Genomic DNA, 9,193 nt, shown 5'->3' with positions numbered 1-9,193 from the left:
ACAGCCTCCAGACTGCGAGAAATGCATTCCTGCTGTTTCAGCCACACAGTCTGCGATATTCCTCTATGATAATATCTGAGCAGACTATGATAGAGGGACAGGAGAGATGTGGGCAGTGGTGCACGCTGGACTTGGGTGGCCAATCACAGCTGGCCATTGAGAAAGATAGAAGTTTCTAGAACAACCCCTAAGTCAGGCTTGGGTATCTAGAGGGAACAAAGGGATATGAGAGGTCAGTCTCCCTGGGTTGGAAGGATGAAGGAAGCACTCCTTGGAGGCACGGCTGGTGCCACCTCTGGGATCCTGAATGGGACAGAGCTTGTTCAGAGAGACCTCCAGATCCTGGTGGCAGGCCTTTTCTATGCATATTATTCAATCTTTTCTGAGGTCTGTTTGGAATGTGGTAGTAAACATGAAGTTTATTGAGAAAAGTTAAAGCCAATTAATTAGTTGATTTATAGCTTTTGAAAAATTTTTATTTTTCAGAGATTAAATCAGTGTAGTGTTGTGGACTGACATCAAAGCCAACCATTTCAGTATTTTCTAATTTAGCTGGAACTCCATGTTTTCCCTGTGATGGTGGCTTTTTAAAGGTTAATATGATTTATGAATATTATTTGATGAGCTTTTCCCCATACTTTCTTATATGTAACTTGTTCATAATATTATTTCATGTTTTCTCGTTGATGGTTACAAATTATCTCTCTGAACCAGGAACTTTCTCATGGCCTGTTCTGATGTGTTTGACCCTTTCCACATTTAACCACACAAGTCTTGAGTAACATTTGCATCCAACAGCTGTATCATTAACAACAAAGTAAGCCACCTGAAATTTTTCCTGAAATTAGCAAATTGTATGTTTTCATTTCTGGAAAAGCAAGGTATTTCATGACCAAAGTATTGCAAGTTATCCATAATATGAAAACAAGAGGATGGACTACCTTTGTTTTCTCCCCAAAGTTAGAGACTGTAAAGGATTAGACAGAAGGCACACCCCAGAGAGACACAGAGACCAGCAGGGAGATGGTGGTTACTGCACTTTGGATGCTGGTGATAAGATGGACAAAGGGTAACTGAAGTGCAGAGAAAGCTAAATTCTCGCTCAGCAATGTGGAACCAGCCAAGAGGCAGGACTGATTCATATAGTAGAATGTAGGAAGGATTAGAAAGCAGAGAGGACTAGGAATCAGATGCCCCTGATGGTGGGGGAAGTGGTGCAGCCAGAAGCAGGGTGGTTAGAAAGTTTGCATGGGAAGCCATTTAAACCCTCTAGTCTGGCACTTCCCCCCAGCCCCCCTGCCATGCTACTCTGTGCCACCCTCCCTGGCCCTGGAAATGCCTGAAATTTTGCTCCCTGCAGAGGATAAGGTGAAGGAGGCTGGACTCAGACACAGGACTCACTGAGGGGAGTTGATTCTGAAATGCTGCCTAGCTTGCCTGCTTCCTCCACATGAGTCCAAGAATGTGGTCAGCCAGAGGTACGACCTCCAGGCAGAACACCCTATGATATTCTCCTGAAAATCCCACCAGCCCAAGAAAACAGGTGATGAAAGAGCCCAGGTGACTGAAAGTCGCACACAGGAAGCCCACCAGCCTAGTCACTGCCCCTGCCCTAACCTCGACTTTACAGTGAAGATTTTTGTGCCTTGTTGTAAGGTGAGATGGCTGTGAATCAGACATCTTAAGACAGAAAACTTCCAGTAAAAGAAACAGAAACCAAAGTAAATAGAAAAAGCATGGGGTGGTGGCAGTGGGTAAGGGGGAGGAAGTGGGAGAAATGACAACGTAAAAATAAAATTTTCTAAGAATTATTGTTTGTATTCTTAAGGAAATAAAGGAAGATATTGCTTCTAAGAAATTGAAGTAGGTAAAAACCAAAAAGGAATGATCATAGAATAAAAACAGGTCTTGGAAACTAAAAAAACAGGGACACAGAAATGAGGAGTTTAGTGGAGGTGATGGAAGGAGAGGGGATATCTCCAAGAAAACAGACTAGAGGGGAAATTAGGAGGAGGATGGGAGAGAAGAACGAAGAATATCAGAAGAGGACTTCAAGAGATCTGACATCTGAACAGAGGAATCCCACCAGTGGAGGCGGATAGAAGACAGAGAAGAATGTAGCAAAGAAATCGCTTAAAAATTCCTAGAACAGAAGGACTGGGGTTTCCAGTTTGAAGAGACTCTCTGAGTGTCCTGAAAAATGGAAGAAAAAAGAGCCTCCCCAAAGCACAGAGTCTGGAATGTCAAAACAAACAACTGAGGTCAAGAACGACCCTACAATCTGACAGTGGGGGAGAGAAAAGGGACCTGAGCCCTACCATGTGGTGGGGGCAGTGAAAGAATGGTGTCCTGAGATTTCAGGGAAACAATGTCCTGCAGAGACCCTAGATCCAGAAGGGTGAGCAGTCAGAAGGAAGTTGGAAAAAATAGCATTTCAGTTCTGCCAATTCTTGAGGAAACTGCTCTGCAGATACCCTTTCTCAGGAAGCTACTAGTGGATATTCTTCAGCAAAATGAAGGCGCAGATCAAGAAAGAGAGGAGGGACTTCCCTGGCCGTCCAGCTGTGAAGACTCCGAGCTCCCAATGCAGAGGGGCCTGGGTTCAATCCCTGGTCAGGGAACTGGATTCCATCATGCCACAACTAAAGATCCCTTGTGCCTCAACTAAGACCTGGTGAAGCCAAATTAAGAAATTTAAAGAAGAGAGAGAGAGAAATAGGAGGTCCAGGAAGCAAGAGAGAGGTGAAGGAATCTCATGATGACCTGTTACCTGAAGTGCCCTGAGGTCCTATGAACCGAGGCTACAGAATGGGCACCCTGAAGAAGCAGCAGCAGAAGGGAGGTCCTAGAAGGACTCTTTCCAAGAAAAAAATGCAACTGACAGAACACCTGATGTTCTGTCATTGAAAAGAGATTCGTATTTCTGGTGAAAGATTTTGGAATTAATTTGTAATAGGTACAAAAGTTTGATAACCTGAAATACCTTACAGTAAAACAAATAATCCCTTTATCTGACATGAAATACTTGTTAATTTCAAGAAAAATAAGTGGCTTATTTTTGTTGTTAATGTCATGAATGTTGCATGCAAATGTTACTTGAAAGTTGTTAAAAGTTGAAATTATCAAACACATTTTTATCAGAGTTGGCGGTAATATACTGGTAAGTTCATGGTTTAAAAAAGAAACATTGTAATCATCAAAGCAAAAATATAAAGGAACATTATGAATTGATTACATACAATAAAAAATTTGACAGATATTCTTGGGGACAAATATTTTGGAGGATATTGATAATGCAAAGGAAAAACATTTAGAAAATGCTATCAAAATCTGCAATATTTTTATTGCATGGCTAATAAGAATTGAACATTTTAGACATGATATATATTTAACGGTATTCAAAAATAGTGATATTGATACAAGCATGTCATTGCAATCTAAAATTTATGGAATTAGCAGTTTCCAAACTGTATCTGACTGAAATAAGAAAGCAATTTTGGGGAAAATTTATGAATGAAGGCAGCAATATTTTAGCCCTTACCAACAAAATGCAAAATTTCATAGCTGAGATATGTTGTATTAGTCTTCTCAGGCGGCATTAAACAAATTCCACAGACTGAGTGGCTTAACCAACAGAAATGCATTGTCTCACAGTCCTGGATGCTGGAAGTCTAATATCAAGGTGTCGCATGAAAAGATGCTCAACATCACTCATTATCAGAGAAATGCAAATCAAAACCACAATGAGGTACCATTTCATGCCAGTCTGAATGGCTGCTATCCAAAAGTCTACAAACAATAAATGCTGGAGAGGGTGTGGAGAAAAGGGAACCCTCTTACACTGTTGGTGGGAATGCAAACTAGTACAGCCACTATGGAGAACAGTGTGGTGATTCCTCAAAAAACTGGAAATAGAACTATCATACGACCCAGCAATCCCACTGCTGGGCATACACACCAAAGAAACCAGAATTGAAAGAGACATGTGTATCCCAGTGTTCATTACAGCACTGTTTATAATAGCCAGGACATGGAAGCAACCTAGATGTCCATCAGCAGACGAATGGATAAGAAAGCTGTGGTACATATACACAATGGAATATTACTCAGCAATTAAAAAGAATACATTTGAATCAGTTCTAATGAGGTGGATGAAACTGGAGCCTATTATACAGAGTGAAGTAAGCCAGAAAGAAAAACACCAATACAGTGTACTAACGCATATATATGGAATTTAGAAAGATGGTAATGATAACCCTGTGTACGAGGCAGCAAAAGAGACACAGGTGTATAGAACAGTCTTTTGGACTCTGAGGGAGAGGGTGAGGGTGGGATGATTTGGGAGAATGGCATTGAAACGTGTATATTATCATATGTGAAACGAATCACCAGTCCAGGTTCAATGCATGATACAGGATGCTTGGGACTGGTGCACTGGGATGACCCTGAGGGATGATATGGGGAGGGAGGTTGGAGGGGGTTCAGGATGGGGAACACATGTACACCCGGGGCGGATTCATGTCAATGTATGGCAAAACAAATACAATATTGTAAAGTAATTAGCCTTCAATTAAAAAAATACATTTATATTAAAAAATAAAAAAATAATTGACATAAAAATTAAAATAAAAAGATGTAAACCAATGATCATTTCAGCTAACATGTTTCCAATATGGTTAATATGACTGTGTCTAAATATGATGATAAGCTAAGGTATACCACAATACCACTCAATAAATGATGTTGTTGTTGTTCAGTCCAAAAAAAAAAAAATATCAAGGTGTTGGCAGATTCAGTTCTTCATGAAAGCCCTCTCCCAAGCTGCAGATGGCTACCCTCTCACAATATCCTCACAGGGAGAGGAGAAGGGAAGCAAGTTGTCTGCAGCTTCTTATAAGGGCACTAATTCCATCATGGGACCCCACCCACATAAAGTCATCTACACCTAATCAACCTCCCAAAGGCCCCACCCACTGCTGTACTGCCCTTCTGGAGAGCACGTCCCCATCTGCATGAGGCTGACTGGGGCACTTGCTGTGATGTGGCAAGTCTGCTCCCAGAGGTGTTCATGTGTTCACCAGGAGATGCGAGCAGAGTTGCACCACCTGTAATCATGAAAATGTGGACAGACTACTATGTGCAATGACATGACTGCATCTCAGAGAGGCAATTTTGTGCTCAGGAAGGTATGTTGCAAAAAGTTACATTCTGTATGATGCCAAACACACACACACACACGCAATACAGTGTGGTCCATTTTTTGTCCCTATGATACATACTAAAGATCAGTCCTGGGTGTTCATTGGAAGGACTGATGTTGAAGCTGAAACGCCAATACTTTGGCCACCTGATGCAAAGAGCTGACTCATTGGAAAAGGCCCTGATGCTGGGAAAGATTGAGGGCATGAGGAGAAGGGGATGACAGATGATGAGATGGCTGGATGGCATCATCGACTCAATGGACATGGGTTTGGGTGGACTCTGGGAGTTGGTGATGGACAGGGAGGCCTGGCGTGCTGTGGTTCATGGGGTCACAAAGGGTCAGACACGAATGAGTGACTGAACCGGACTGAACTGAACTGATACATATGCAGAATCTGAATTAGCTTCAATTATATGAACAAGTTCCCGAACAATGCGGTGATGATTTTGACTTAAATTCCATAAAATAGACAAATTGAAGAGAAAGAGACATATATATTCTATCAAGTTTTTACATCAAGCAATAATATGTCTCACTATATAAACTTTTTTGTACTCTGTTCTATAAATTTTGACAGTTTTCTTCCTTGGGCATTATACACTGCTCTTAGAACTACCAATAGGTATTTTCTGTATTTTTGTTGCTGCTATTTCTGGTACTATTAATGGAATATTTCTCCATTATAAATTATATTCTGTGATTGTTGTATTATAGAAAATATGTCAATGTTTACATCAAATTCATATATTTGATGACTTCATGCATTATAAAAATTTTAAGATGACTCTCAGTCTTCAGTACATTACTCCGTATCTTCTGATTTTAATATTTTTGTTTTCTCTTTTAAAGCAATTGTATGTCTTGATTCTGTTTCACTTGTTTTTAAATCTTCTGCATTTCAGAAAACTGTTAACAGTGATAGCAAGAGACTTTGTTTTGTTTCCAATTAAAATGAGTTGGTTGCCACTCAAAATTAGATTTTTAGATTTCTCAACATTTTGCTACTAGTAGGTGTTACATGGTATAAAGTTACTTTGGAGCATTCCGTTCCGTTCCTCAGTCGTGTCCGACTCTGCAACCGCATGAACTATAGCCTAACCGGGCTTCTCCGTCCATGGGATTCTCCAGGCAAGAATACTCGAGTGGGTTACCGTTTCTTTCTCCAAGGGATCTTCCCAACCCAGGGATCGAACTCGGGTCTCCCGCATTGGAGGCAGACGCATTAACCTCTGAGCCACCAAGGAAGCCCACAGAATAGGTGGTCAGGATCTATGGAGCTTTAGGTGAAACTTTTTGCTAGACCTTTTCATGTCAGTTATCTTTCAACAGACTTTAGTACTTTAAATATACAATTTGACCACTAGATGGTGCTGTGCCCCAGTTTTTTCTTTTTTTTTGGCTTACCGGGCAATGGCAAGCCACTCCAGTACTCTTGCCTAGAAAATCCCATGGACGGAGGAGCCTGGTGGGCTGCAGTCCATGGGGTCGCTACGAGTCAGACATGACTGAGAGACTTCACTTTCACTTTTCACTTTCGCACATTGGAGAAGGAAATGGCAACCCACTCCAGTGTTCTTGCCTGGAGAATCCCAGGGACAGGGGAGCCTGGTGGGCTTCCGTCATGGGGTCACACAGAGTCGGACACGACTGAAGTGACTTAGCAGCAGCAGCAGCAGCATTTTGAGCCGGGCGTGGCACAGCGTGAAATTACTGAGCTGTTGTTAAAGTTTAAACATTTCAACTTAATATAATCCTCCAATGAGTATACTCCTTTCAGCTTTCTTCAGTGTGACCCTAAGTTAAGAATATGGTTTGTTTGTTTATCGCTTTTGTGTGGGCTTTCTCTACCTGTGGTGTGAGGGCTTCTCATTGCAGTGGCTTTTCTTGTTGCAGAGTACGGGTTCTAGGGTGTGTGGCCTTCAGTGGCTGCAGCTGATGGGCTCAGTAATTGCGACTCGAAGGCTCTAGAACGCGGCTCAGTAGCTGTGACACACGGACTCAGTTGCTCTGCAGCGTGTGGGATCTCCCCGGACCAAGCATCAAACCCGTGTTCCCTGTATTTGGCAGGCAGGTTCTTAGCCACTGTGCCACCAGGAAAGTCCAATAATGTGTTTTTTAAGAAAGCTTTTTTCTCCCTTTATATGGGCACTTTTATGGGGGGCGGTATAACTGACGTAGAATAAAGCTTACCATTTTAGGTCCCTAACCCAGAGTTTTAACACCTACATCCAGTCTTGAAATCACCTCACAGTTGTCATCTGGCACATTTGTCACCCCGAGGAGCTCCTTTGTGCAGTTTCTGCAGTCAGCCCTTTCCTGGACCAGCTGCTGGAACCCACTGCTCTGCTTTCCTCGCTGGTTGCCTTTTCTGTGGTTTCGTGCCCTCGGCATCGTGCATTCGGTGTGTGACCTGTTGTGTCTGGCCTCTTCCTGTAGCTCCATGCTTTCAGGATTTATCCATGCTGTCAATTGATTCTGTAATTTGTTCCTTTTTATTGGGGAGTGGCATTTCACTGTATGCATAGAAGACAATATTTTTATCCATTCACCAGTTGATGGGCATTTAGGTTGCTCCTAGTTTTTGGATATTTTGAATAAAACTGCTATAAACTTTCATGTATAAGTCTTTGTGCTGCTGTGTATTTTCTCCTGTGTCAAATGAATACATAGCAAAGGAAGTGCTGAGTCAGATGATTAGTGTTAATATATGTTTAATTTGATAAGATGCTGCTTCAAACTGTTTCCAAAGTGGCCGTACCATTTTATATTCCCACCAGCAGTGCAAGAAAGTTCCAGTCTCCCCATCTTCACCAACACTTGGCATCGTCAGTCTCTAAAATTCTGGTGGGTGTTTAGTTATATTTCATTGTGGTTTTACTTCGTGTTTCCCTAATGTGTGATGATGTCAAGCATCTTTTCATGTGCTCATTGGCCATCTGATAACTTTGGTGAACCGTCCAAATAGTTTGCTCCTTTAAAAAAAGTTGGGCTATCTCCTTATTACTGAGTTGTAACAGCTTTTCATATATTCTGGGTAGAAGTTTTTTTTACATGTTTTGCAAATATTTTCTTACAATCTGTGGTTTGCCTTTTCATTTGGCTTAATGGTGCCCTTTGAAGAGCAAATATCCTCAATTTTGATGAAGTCTATTTTACTAGGCTTTAAAATATATGGTTCATGCTTCAGGGGTCCAATTTAAGAAGTCTTTGCCTAGCCCCAGGAGACCAAGATTTTCTTCTGTTTACTTGCAAAATTTCATAGTTTTAGCTTTTTCATTTAGACCTATGAGCCACTTCAAATTAGTCTTTTTATACAGTGTGAGATTTTTGTTGTTCAGTTGCTAAGTCTCTTAGGGGCCCTATAGACCACAGCATGCAAGGTTTTTCTGCCTTCACTGTCTCCTGGAGTTTGCTCAGATTCATGGCCATTGAATTGGTGATGCTATCCAACCATCTCACCTGTTGCCTCCTTCTCCTCTTGCCTTCAGTCTTTCCCAGCATTAAGGTCTTTTCCAGTGAGTAAGTTCTTTGCTTCAGGTGGCCAAAGTATTGGAGCTTCAGCTTCAGCAGAAGTCCTTCCAATGAATATTCAGGGTCGATTTCTTTTAGGATTGACAGGCTTGATCTCCTTGCTTCCAAGGGACTCTCAAGAGTCTTCTCCTGCACCACAATTCTAAGGCATCAGTTCTTTGATACCCAGCATTCTTTCTGGTCCAGCTCTCACATTCATACATGACTCCTGGAAAAAACATAGCTTTGACTGTATGGACCTTTGTCAGCAAAGTGATGTCTTTGCTTTTTAATATGCTGTCTAAGTTTGTCATAACTTTTCTTCCAAGGAGCAAGTGTCTTTTAATTTCATGGCTGTGTGCAGTGATTTTGGAGCCCAAGAAAATAAAATCTGTCACTGTTTCCATTTTGCCTCCATTTGCCATGAAGTGATGGGACTGGATGCCATGATCTTAGTTTTCTGAATGTTGAGTTTTAAAC

Source organism: Moschus berezovskii, chromosome 7, assembly GCF_049115385.1.
Source record: "Moschus berezovskii isolate FMDL1 chromosome 7, NW_MosBer_1.0, whole genome shotgun sequence".
NCBI classification, from domain to species: domain Eukaryota; kingdom Metazoa; phylum Chordata; class Mammalia; order Artiodactyla; family Moschidae; genus Moschus; species Moschus berezovskii.
Note: the sequence above shows the minus strand (reverse complement) of the source record.